Genomic DNA, 13,584 nt, shown 5'->3' with positions numbered 1-13,584 from the left:
AAATTTTAATAATCATATTTATCGAAAACATAATACACTACAATTTTATTATTTTGTGTTGGAATCTAAGCTCCTTTTTTATAAAAACTCAATCAGACAATCCATTTAACGGTTATCAGTCACAATATCGATGTAATTTATATAACTAAAGGTATTCTTACGTGACTCGGGAGACGGACCCTTCGAACTTGAAAACGGAAGTAAATGACGGTCAAATTTATCGAAATTATAATAGTTTATTAAAATACAGTAAATAAACAAAATAATAACCGCTTAGATTAAAACCTCGAAACCGCAATGTTGAGTTCAATGCTTTTCTGTTATTACAAATATAATAGTAGGGGAGCCCGCGATGCTAAATGTGTTCAAACTCGAGCGTCATTGGTACTTATACGATTGTGTAGATTAGACGTTAGAATGAAGAAAAGGTTATAATGATATTTTTTGGTTCAGTGGGCGGTTTTTTGACGATTTGAAAGAAAAAAATTGTATGAGAATAATGTATTTTCCTAAACATTTGCGTTTTCCTTTAGTTTGTGATAAATCATTACTTCCGAGGGATTCATGCTAATAAGTGACACTATCAGATAGCATAATAATAGAGGTTGTTTTTTTTTCAAAATGACTATTTTTTTTCACCACTTCGACGTGTGGTAATCGTCATATTATGATGTTACCCGTTTTCTAGCATTATTTTCTTTATATTAAAAAGAAAATTGACCGCACTCAAGCATGACCAGTGGTTGGTTTTTTTTGTGCTAACCCCTCGACATAGAAAGCTCAAATTTTATGGTTTAGGATGCACCACAGGGTGTAAGATATCTCCCATATGTTAGTCTGTTGCGCTCGAGAAAATCCCAAAATCCTTTCTTGGGCACCCCAACTATAATTCTATGAGTCACTAGAGATACGGTAGCGTTTACTACTTAGTTAAATAAGCTATAATGTAATATGATACGTGCTTTATATTGTTTCCAACACATAAATCAAAATAATAAACTGTTTCACACAATAAGCTCTTGTATAGAGTTATTGCGTTTGTTAAAAATAGTTCCTTTATTCGTTATTAGTACTTGACCGCGGCGATACCTGTGTTTAAGACTTATTTATTACTTTTGTTACGAGATTGTTTAATACAAACATCCTACAGTACGTTAGTAACTGAATGGTAGAAATCGTTACCTAAGAAAAAAGCGATATGCTTCCTCCATGTGACTTTCTTTTTTATCTATAATATAAAGGTGACAATCGAGCATACTCCTAATGGTAAGTGGCTACTGCCGCCCAAAACCACATGTGATCAACCCTAGATAAAATTCTTATTCTAGGGCTCTTGTCTTACCTGAATCCTGAAGTCAACCAAAGATGCGTTACTACCCTTAAGACCCCTTGACTTGGAACACATCGGATAATTACATCTCTCTTCCCATACCCTTCAAATACAGTAGAGATGAACACTGGTGTTATTGGGCAGAAAGGAGTGGAGATGGTGCTTCGGGAGTCCAATCATTAAGTTACTTGTTTTGACTTAAAATTTGTGAGTTATATTGTCTCATTCTTGCCAAGTTGAAATGAAGATTATGGAACTTCGATGCGTCAGATTTCGCTAGCGTGGGTCTTACGACGGCAGAAATATAAAGGTTTTTTCTTATCCTATGCAAATGACAAGAACTTGTAACTTGTTCACTATATTAAATAATCAGAAATTTGTAAGCAACTCAAAATAAAATTGTCAAACTTACAATTCATATAAGTCAACTAATTATTGTTACACCGCTGGGCTCGGATCTACTCTCAGAGTTAAAAGAGTTTAGACCATACTCTACTAGGCTTACCAATTGTAAATTGGCGGTTCACACTCTATTGAAAAATGTTCTTGTAGGTTTTCCTCACGATCATTTCCTTCATTGTTATAGCAAACGATAATTCATTTCTAACACCTACATAACTTTGAAACGGCAGAGGTTCCTGGGAGGCGTGCTCAGAACCTCAGATCACTCGATTGAGAGACTGAGTGTCAATAACTACGCTATCATTGCCCCTACAATATCTTAGAACATAAATTGTACCAGTTAAACAAAGTTAACACGAGTAAACATTTCATTAAGGTAATTCGCTATTGTAGTTTAATTAGCCTTAGATAATTTTCTGTTATCTGCTATAAGTAGTAGGGATTCACCGGTTCTGGGGCACCGATTTTCCCCCTCCCCTCTCTATTCACCGGTTGTGGGGCACCGACTTTCCCCCCTCGCTTCCCCGTCCCCCCGCTGCCCTGTTTGCCACGATCGAGGGGCGAGCCCGGCTAAAAAAAAAAAAAAAAAAAAAAAAAAAAAAAAAAAAAAAAAAAAAAAAAGTTTGGTGTCAAAATGGGGGTTTCCGACCACGCCCGATCGATTGCACGCATTTATTTTACGCTATCTCCTTTGCTTACGAAGTTAGCTTTTATGAATAACGACCTCTAATTCATTATCTAATCACCTCCTTATCTCATTAAGCTCGCTATGTCCATATAACAATACGGACCTTACTTATCTAATCACCACTCGCTGTCCTCACAACATAATAGGGTCATTATCACTGTGTCGTTAATGATGGGGGTATGCGCATGGTAATGCAATAAAAAAAACTTCGTATTGACATTGTTTATTATTTCCAAAACAACCTTTTGAACAATTGCGATACTACAATATCGTTTATCAATTTATCCTCACAAAACAGGCTTAAAAAATCTCTGAGTGTATTTCCATAATACATGTAATGCAAGTATGTAAGACTATATTCTCCACAAACTGAAGACCAATCAAGTTGTATTCTATATCTATTAAAATCCCAATGTTTTGCGTTCCTTCTGAAAAAGGCTTTGTGATGGCCTGTTGGTGGTCGACCGTATGAATCAAAATACCCACCGATGCCATTTCTGTCTATGTACATGCCTACCCAGTGAGAGCCTGGTTCACTGTCAGGGTCCAAATTACTTATCAAGTACATTGGAGTCTTAACGTATAGCGGTAATCGGTTTGCTGCATAGACATTGTTTTTCAAGCTACAATGAATTTTACTTAAATGCTTCTGAATCTCGATTGTATCCATTGTGCATGCCTACTTATCGATACCTCTGATAGGTACAATACACTATTTACAAATGCAGAGCAAAATTATCCAAACCTTATATTTAAAGGGACGCAATATGGTTTAACTCGAATGAAAGACTTCAAATAGGTATAATATATTACATTTATTAGGCTTTTACTTACATCTAAGTATATAAATTTATCTTAACTACTGTAGTCGACGGTTACATTTCGGTTCTTATCAATTTCAATAACGTTATCAAACTCTGCATACACTATACAATTAATAGTTTCGGTTAGAGTTGATTCAAACCGAACTTCTACCCTTACACTGCCATGCTTTATAAGATTCCAATGAGTCATGGAATTTGATGACAAATCAGGAGTTAGGTCAAACGCTAATAGGCAGTAACCTTTTGCATATTGCTCCCTAGATATTCCATTACCTTCATTTAGAAAATGTATACCAGTCCCCGAAAATAAAGTGTGATAGGCTGCAGTAAAAATATCATTCTCGAATGATGGTTGCAATGCTTTTGAAGGTATTTGTTGGCCATCAATATATAAACAAAATGTGTTCATAGCATAGTTTTCAAAATTGAATGGATTTTTAGTAAGACTTCCATTGAATGCTGTGTTGTTTACAAATCCAACTATACATCTTTTAGGTACTTGCCCCAGAAAAATGTTGTCAAGAGTCTTTCCCTGAACCCCTGATGGTATAGTTAAAACTTTGACTTCAGCTCGAGTAATAGGATATTTTGCTGTAGTAGAGGCTAAGACTTTTTGATGTGCGAGGAGTACAGTTGGATTTATTCGTGCTCTACGAACAATAAGAGTTGCATCCGTAATGCATACTTTACATTTTATATCAGTAGAAGAACCCATCAGATTAAACGATTCTCTTGAGCGAATTAATTTGACACTCATTTGAACCCCATTAATTAAAAACTTTTCTTGGTTAAATATATCACCATGTAGATGTCCAATCATTTCTATTTCTTTACTTTCAGATGCTAGTTTTTGTCGTTTCAGAAATCCAGGATTTGTGTTGTCTGTTGAGTTCATTTGTCCAGCTGCATCTTCATACCAAAGACCACAAGTCAAATGAGATTTCTTTGCGGCAGGAGAGTAGTTCAGCAGAGTTTCCAAATAAGCACGGTAAGCATATGTATTATTAGGTGGTGACACAAGTTTTTGATTTAAATATACATCTAACTGGCTGAATAGTGAGTGTAACCAGTTATTTATTGGTGCTATTACTGTGGGTGTGCTCACTTTTGATGAATCTAGGTTAACTATCTTTGCTTTAATATGTATTAACGTATGCGATAAATCTAGGTAATCGTCACCAGATCCTGGTACTTGAAATTCTATTGGTCCATCATCAGCAAGAGACGAAATTGGTTTGTAATGAATCCAAATACCATTTTCAATACTTGTTTGTGTTGATGGCAATGCAAATAAATCTAGTTCAGACTTTATACATTCACAAGAATGACTATGTAAGAAAGACATAATTCCTTAAATTTATTAGTTATGAAAAAATATCTTTTATGTTGGCACGAGAAACTGCCAATTTTTTAATGGCTTTCACTTTAGCAGCTGAGCGTGCACTGAGTGAGGAAAGACGCTTTCTCTTCGTTATATACCCCGATCCAGACATGTTTATTCTATCAATTTTTTCATCAACTTTTCGTTTTAAATTGGAACTAGCGTCCTTGAGACGAGATTTTATTGAATCCTCCATGGGTCGTGCATTCACTAAGTCCGACAAAATACCAACTCCAGCGCCTAGTGCTTCTTTTCCTATAACTCTAGCACCCCTTGAAAGCAAAGGTAAAACTGATCTAAACAAGCCTCCTAAAAAACTGCCAATGCCATGACCACGTTGAAACGCGGCTCCTTTATATATTACTCCAATACCAGAACCAGCTTGATGGGAATAATAATGTTCGTAGGGGCAAGTCATATTATTATTATTATTATTATGAGAAAACATTGTTGTGTTTTTTAAAGTGAAGTTTGATACACACAGTTCCAAATTGAAATGGTATCTTTTGACCAGTGGTTGACCTTATATCTATTTCAATAGTGTCAAATTCTCGTCGCATGATTGGTAAATAGTGAGGAGGTGAAAAAACATGCATTTTATTCGCCCCATAAATATATTTCATTGGATCTAATGGTATAATTCTTAGTAAAGGAGTCATGACGTCACCTACTATCTGTGGTTCAACTATATCGCAATATACAAATAATTGTGATGGTAGACCTAAATGTAAATTTGCAGGACACTTTCCTGTGTTTCTTTCAATGAGATTCCTGTCAGGTTCAAACCCAAGTTGAAACGACAGCTTAGGAGATAGCTTCACTGATCTTATTGATTTATCGGTAACAGAAACACAAACTAATTTTGATACTTCATCATAACGAAATTTTATATTTTCCTTTGTATTATTTAAAGCTACCAAAATATGATCTATGTTGTCATAATTCGTCGCTGGAATATGAGTCTTGTAATATACTAAGGATGGTATTTGATCGCCTGGCATGGTCATGGATTTTGTAATATATATAATATTTTCATGTTCTTGTACAGTAAACATGGTACATGGATATTGAAATTCGGCAACTCCAACTGACCATTCCCCATCTAGCGTTAAGGATTTTGGTAATTTTGTTGAAAACTTCGTTGTTTTGTTATCAGGAAAGTACTCCATAGAACTGTTACTTAGCAATGTTAAATAGAAACTTTCTTTCATCATATTTTTTCTAATTCAGAGGCCAACACCCAGCTATTAAATTTATCTGGATAACCTTTCCACTTCACCAACACTTGCTTTCTGACACCAGAATATCGCGTACTGATTATTTTATCTATTTTATAACTTGAGGTAGGATTATAAGATACCTTTTGTAACTCCTTTTCATAGAAAGTCCCACTTATTGTTTCATTTTGTAAGTCTTTCAAAGTGTATACAACCCATGGAGACCGATCTATAATTGAGGATATAATAAATATTTCATCACTCCAATTAGATTCATATCCTTTTTGAAATATATGCTTATACTTGGTTATTCTTACATAGTCACCGATGTGGAAGTTAGGTAATTGTGTTGTTGCTTCTGTTTGTTTCTTATCTCTATCATATAAATTATTCCATACAGTCATAATATTATGTGAGTTAACATCACAGGGGCACATTTTAATACTTGAATGATAACTATGATTATATGCATATACCAAGTCTTGTAAAACATCAATATATTTATAAGTATTATTGTGTGTAAAATAACGCCACATCTTCATTTTGAGGGTTCTTTGAAATCTTTCAACAATACTTGCTTTAATATCGGGATTATTAGTAGTATAGTAATTTATATTTTTACTTTTTAAATAACTTTGCACATCTTTGGAAATAAATTCTGTACCCTTATCAGACTGAATATGTATGGGTGTTGCATTAGCTTCAATGAAAATACTTTCAAAACATTCTTTAATATTAAATGAATTTTTATTTTTCATAGCTCTTACAAATGCATATTTGCTAAATACATCAATTACACAAAGAATAAAGTTAAATCCATCATTGTACTTAGAATATGTTCTCAAATCACTTAAATCCGCTTGCCAAAGAATATTGAAATTTGACAGTATGTATTTGTTACGGGAAAACCTTCTTGTTACAGGTTTATGTAATGTGTATGTTTCTTGTGAGCGTAGCCAATCTTTTACATCTTCTCTTTTCATTTTACCTTTCATAGCTTTGGCTAATTTATTAATACTACCGAATGCAGCAGGATGAGAAGGGTTATAATAAATACTATTTATTTCTAATAAGGGCTCCATTTCTCCCAGACTAATTTTTTCTTGGGTTTTACTTTTTCTCTTTCAGTACTAGTTGGTGTTGAATTCGGATCTTTTCGAGGTGTAAAGTTCTTATGCTCATCTAATATTAGCTGAGTTATAAAGCCAGTTCTTTTAGTATTACCAAGGTAGGTAACTGGTGTATTGATATCTTTCAATAAAGTTGCAAATTGTTGCCATCCTACTGGATCAATTTTTCTACTTGGTCTAATAAAATCACTCACCAAGTCTATGATGTTACTTCCAGGAATTTTAACTTTGTCTATGAATACAGTACCCTCGCCATCCCAATTAATTTTATCCTTGTGATCAGACAAGAGACCTAGCAACAGCTCACCTTTCTTTAAATATGTTTTAGGTATCACTCTCAATATTTGTTTCGGTGTATACGTTGGTGAGTTAACCTTTTCGTGTTAATTTATATCAACTGTTGTTCGCTTTGGAGTCTGTTCAGCAACTATATTAGTCTTAGCTTCTTCCTGTAGTTTTATATCACTAAAATCTTTCTTTAAATTAAATTTATTATTCGTATCTAATTCCAGTTTATTATTATCAATTTTCATTTTGATATTATCTGTATCACCAGTATTAACATCAGAAAAATAAGTAACAATAGGTAACTCATAAGGTTTTCGGTCTTCTTGAGTATGGTGTAGGTACCTTTGTAAAATTTGTAAATAGAGAATACACTTTTCTCTATCTTCAATATTACTTTTTAATATATTTTGCATTTCGGCATCCAGTCTAGACATGGGACTGTCTAACATTGTTTGTTGATTAATTTTTTCTATTATACCTGGATCTATAAGTAACATTTTCTTAGCGTGTTCCATGTTCATGTTAGGGTATTTACTAGTGCACTCAGAACTGAACCTAATATTATTGGTAAAAATGATCCTCCTTTTTGAATTATAATATTTTTACGGACTTTGTTTGTAGTTTTACGCACCAGTTGTCGAAGTAAGTGTTTGTATTTCTTTAATTTATTCTTCTCATTTTCTGGGAGTTGTACTTTACCTTGTAAAACGTTATAGATACATTCACAAATACAATTTATCTCTTGTTCGTTGCAGGATTTTAAGAGTGCTTTTTGGTATTTTGGTTTAAGAATATGAAGAGCTTCTAAAAACTTTTTATGTGTCTTCAAGGTTCGAGACATTATTAATAAATGACGGAAATTTCTTGTTGCTTTGCATATTTAAACCCCTTTGTAGGTAAGTATACAGTACAGTAACAGTCAGAAGGGAATATTTTTGTTTTTAATCTACATATATCACTAGTATTTTGTTTTAAATCTATCATTAAATATCCATGAGGTTCTTTCGTTGCATCTTTATAAGAATCTTCCATGAATTTAGTATTTTCAGGTGATACTTGTCTCGCTAAGTGTCGAATCTGTGTTTTATCACGTGGATTTTTAAAATATATTATATAACTCGAGTTTAAGGAAATGTCCCTCTGACCTCTACCTTGATGAAACAAATTTTGAGTTATATAAAACACACTCAAATTTCTATGATGACTTCCTTTTGTAAAAATGTCAACGATGCGGCCATCCGATTCTCTCATAAGATCATCGATGATAACAAGCTGGGGACCTTTCCCATCAAACATACTAAGATCTGGCATACCTTGATGGTAATTAACAAGTTTCAAGTTGTATAAAGGTTGCATTTCATCAAAACACCATGTAACTTGATCGAAACTTGTACTACAAATATCTTTTACATATTTCAAGAAGTTTGTAACGAATTGTGACTTTCCACATCCACTTGGACCAGCAACTATTGCAGTAAAGGGATGAATGAAATGAAACATTTTTAAAACAAGTTGACTGCACAACGTATTATTTAACAATGAACATAATTTAATGAACAATACACATTTATAATAATCAAGTATAATTTGTCTTAAAACTAGAACACATACATGAAATGGTTTACAGGAACAAACATTGAAATACATTACCAAACTAACAATTATAAACTAGACATACACATTTATAAACACAATTAAGATAATATATAGTTCAAAGAATTACATTAAACATATTTGCAAGTAAACCAATATTTCACCGTTGTTATCTAAGTTTGTAATGACCCCAAGCTAATGTGTCAATACCATTAGGCAAAATATGGCAAAATTTCTGGGGCAAGTACCTAAAAGATGTATAGTTGGATTTGTAAACAACACAGCATTCAATGGAAGTCTTACTAAAAATCCATTCAATTTTGAAAACTATGCTATGAACACATTTTGTTTATATATTGATGGCCAACAAATACCTTCAAAAGCATTGCAACCATCATTCGAGAATGATATTTTTACTGCAGCCTATCACACTTTATTTTCGGGGACTGGTATACATTTTCTAAATGAAGGTAATGGAATATCTAGGGAGCAATATGCAAAAGGTTACTGCCTATTAGCGTTTGACCTAACTCCTGATTTGTCATCAAATTCCATGACTCATTGGAATCTTATAAAGCATGGCAGTGTAAGGGTAGAAGTTCGGTTTGAATCAACTCTAACCGAAACTATTAATTGTATAGTGTATGCAGAGTTTGATAACGTTATTGAAATTGATAAGAACCGAAATGTAACCGTCGACTACAGTAGTTAAGATAAATTTATATACTTAGATGTAAGTAAAAGCCTAATAAATGTAATATATTATACCTATTTGAAGTCTTTCATTCGAGTTAAACCATATTGCGTCCCTTTAAATATAAGGTTTGGATAATTTTGCTCTGCATTTGTAAATAGTGTATTGTACCTATCAGAGGTATCGATAAGTAGGCATGCACAATGGATACAATCGAGATTCAGAAGCATTTAAGTAAAATTCATTGTAGCTTGAAAAACAATGTCTATGCAGCAAACCGATTACCGCTATACGTTAAGACTCCAATGTACTTGATAAGTAATTTGGACCCTGACAGTGAACCAGGCTCTCACTGGGTAGGCATGTACATAGACAGAAATGGCATCGGTGGGTATTTTGATTCATACGGTCGACCACCAACAGGCCATCACAAAGCCTTTTTCAGAAGGAACGCAAAACATTGGGATTTTAATAGATATAGAATACAACTTGATTGGTCTTCAGTTTGTGGAGAATATAGTCTTACATACTTGCATTACATGTATTATGGAAATACACTCAGAGATTTTTTAAGCCTGTTTTGTGAGGATAAATTGATAAACGATATTGTAGTATCGCAATTGTTCAAAAGGTTGTTTTGGAAATAATAAACAATGTCAATACGAAGTTTTTTTTATTGCATTACCATGCGCATACCCCCATCATTAACGACACAGTGATAATGACCCTATTATGTTGTGAGGACAGCGAGTGGTGATTAGATAAGTAAGGTCCGTATTGTTATATGGACATAGCGAGCTTAATGAGATAAGGAGGTGATTAGATAATGAATTAGAGGTCGTTATTCATAAAAGCTAACTTCGTAAGCAAAGGAGATAGCGTAAAATAAATGCGTGCAATCGATCGGGCGTGGTCGGAAACCCCCATTTTGACACCAAACTTTTTTTTTTTTTTTTTTTTTTTTTTTTTTTTTTTTTTTTTAGCCGGGCTCGCCCCTCGATCGTGGCAAACAGGGCAGCGGGGGGACGGGGAAGCGAGGGGGGAAAGTCGGTGCCCCACAACCGGTGAATAGAGAGGGGAGGGGGAAAATCGGTGCCCCAGAACCGGTGAATCCCTACTACTGCTATATACCAATGGATAAGGTTATCTGTTTAATTTTGTTTCCTAATCAGATCAATGCAAACATTTAAAGCATCTTACTGCCTTGATCTTACCCGCATATAGTTATTTATTTAATTATTTATTGCACCTCTATAAAAATAAAAAGATACAATAGGGCAAACTTAATGCCTGATGGCATTCTCTGCCAGTCAACCCTGGGTGGAAGGAGAGAATGGCGGCAGGTGTTAATTATATATACATAAAATAAATTATATTATATTATATTATATATATACATAGATATATATAGTTCAGATATATATCAAAATATATACAAATACATACATATTATATAAACTAAACAATACAGATGATTACGATATTGCAGCGGTGTTTAGAAAATGCTCTCGGACAAGTTTTTTAAACATTGTTTTACTTGGTGCTTTCCTAATATGCACGGGCAGAGCGTTCCAAAGCAGTACTGCCTGAACAGAGAAAGAAAAATGAAAAAAACCACTCGTATGCGGTGGAATATCTGCCCTTAAGTTACGAGACGACCGAAGCATTTTGTCATGGGTTAAGAACCTGTACTGGAAGTAATCCTTGAGGTAAGGAGGAGTATTATTATCATTCATATGATAGTTAGTAGGTATTAACGTTATTGTTACATTAAGATTAAGTACTTACTAAAATAAAATCCATTGCATTGCGTGGTATTATTTCCTATTATAATCAAAGAAAATAGATGTTATTTAATAGGTTTTATTTAATATTAACCTAAGTAAGTTTAGTAAACCCAATTTTTCTCCTATATTTACGTAAGTTGCGATCGATCTTCATTATTTTATGTCACAACAAGATAAAACATTATAAAAGGAAACTATTATAAACGATATATTTTTATTTTTGTTTATCCCACATTACGCATACCAAATTATAATTGGTAAGTAATAATTACTCTCTAATCGTGATTAAATCGAAACCAGAAAGAGAGGTGCTTGCTAAAAGCTGTAAAGAAGTGTAGGTATCTACTTAATCATATTTGGAGACAATTGGCAAAATCACTAGTACTATCACTATAAAATCCTTATCCTTACTAATATCTATTATAAATCCGAAAGTAACTTTGTCTGTCTGTTTGTCTCTTCTTCACGCCTAAACCACTAAACCGATTTTAATGAAATTTTGCATAAAAATAGTCTGAGACCTGATAAATGACATAGGTATATGTTTTCCCGGAAATGCCACGGTAACTAGGGATGGCGATCTAAGATCGATTAATCGGGGAATCGATCTTTTGGACCAAATAAATCGATTATTTTAATCGATATTAGTAAGGCTTGAATCTTAAACTTTCTTATCTTAAACTATGCATTTAATCAAGTGATGATCTTTAGCAAAGTTGTTGTCCATGAGCCCACGAAGGTTCCAGAGTTGGTACGACCAATTTTCGCCAGATGGCGCCACTGTCATTCCAATGAAGGTACGAATTTTCAGTTTTATGTAAGTATGCCATATCATTTTCTTTTAAACGCGGGCGAAACCGCGGGCAAAAACTAGTTTACGATATGTAGTAAAATGCTTCTTTTACTTTGCCATATAAAATAAATAAAAGATTTTGCATGGATGTGGCTACAATCGTTTCATAAATACACTTTGCCTCGTAGGCACTACGTATTTGTGTTGGATAGCATTATCTCCGGATTAGAGCGAATTAAGCCCAAGCACGCGCATTGTAGGCACGAGTCGGTAGCTTTGGTTTGGATTCTAGTATGGCTCACCTACATTCATAATTAATCTATGTGTAGCTGAACTAGGTAAGCTATTTTTCACGTCAACAATTTCAATTGGTCTTCATAACACTATAAGAATTATTTATTATGCTATGGAAGAGCGGGGCTTCCTGTCACAGGTATAAATATACTTAAAAGGAGGCCCCAACAATGGATTACTTATGTAACTGTATTGATACAAATAAAATATTTTCATTTTCATTTTCATTTACTTATTAAAGTTATGTTATAAAGTTTGTGTCTGTAGAATATCCTTATACAGGGTGGCTCAAAAATCATCACCCTATTTTGTTTATGAATAACTTTCACCATCTTCCACCATCGTTGACACAAATTTGCGCTTGATTTTCCACGACTTTCCTTAAGACTAAGAAGACTAGAATGCGAAGTGTTACTGGCGGAAATCTTAAGGAAAGTCATGGAAAATATGGTAAAACGGGCGCAAATTTGTATCAACGCTGGTGGAAGACACTTGACAGATATCATATTTTCTTATTAGCAAAAAAAGATACAGGCCCTGGTAAAGATTTCTATTATTCAAAATCGCTTTTTTTATTCAGTACAAATTTAAAAACAAAATAAGGTGATTAGTTTTGCGCCACCCTATATCACCCGACTGCGGTGGTAGGTAATGCTTTTGGAGAGTACCATGTACCGTATGTATGTCTCCTTCTTTGGCACGTCCTGTAGCCCAAACAGCATGACGAGTTTTAACAATTTCGTTGGATTCGTCTAAATTACGAGAGTGACATACCTAGGCTATATTTTTAAGCAATCGTCTTTTTGATTTTACAATTAGTCTCTACTTCATACAATTTTATAATACATTTGATTAGGTTATCTTCAAAATGACGCTGAAATAAGCAAAGATTTTCATACCAAAAATGTTTTTTTCTGGTCATTGCACTCAATTAAGCATTACCATAGGTAGGGTGGCGAGTAGCTAGTTAACTAGTTCAGTTAATAAGGTCACCGATGCACCCTCACTCAGTCGGTGAGACTACGCTTAGCTGGGTACCTATTGCAGACATTTTATTATCCAAGAAAATATTTTAAAAGTGAACAGCTGTTTAAATGATATTTTAACACTCTTTTATTAGCTTGGTTATATCTATGTATGTATGTAAAGAAATCTTTGAACCC

This window comes from Epargyreus clarus, unplaced genomic scaffold, assembly GCF_041222505.1.
Source record: "Epargyreus clarus isolate Ecla_fem2 unplaced genomic scaffold, WU_Ecla_fem_2.2 ptg000034l, whole genome shotgun sequence".
Taxonomy (NCBI): domain Eukaryota; kingdom Metazoa; phylum Arthropoda; class Insecta; order Lepidoptera; family Hesperiidae; genus Epargyreus; species Epargyreus clarus.
This window is presented reverse-complemented; position numbering follows the sequence as displayed.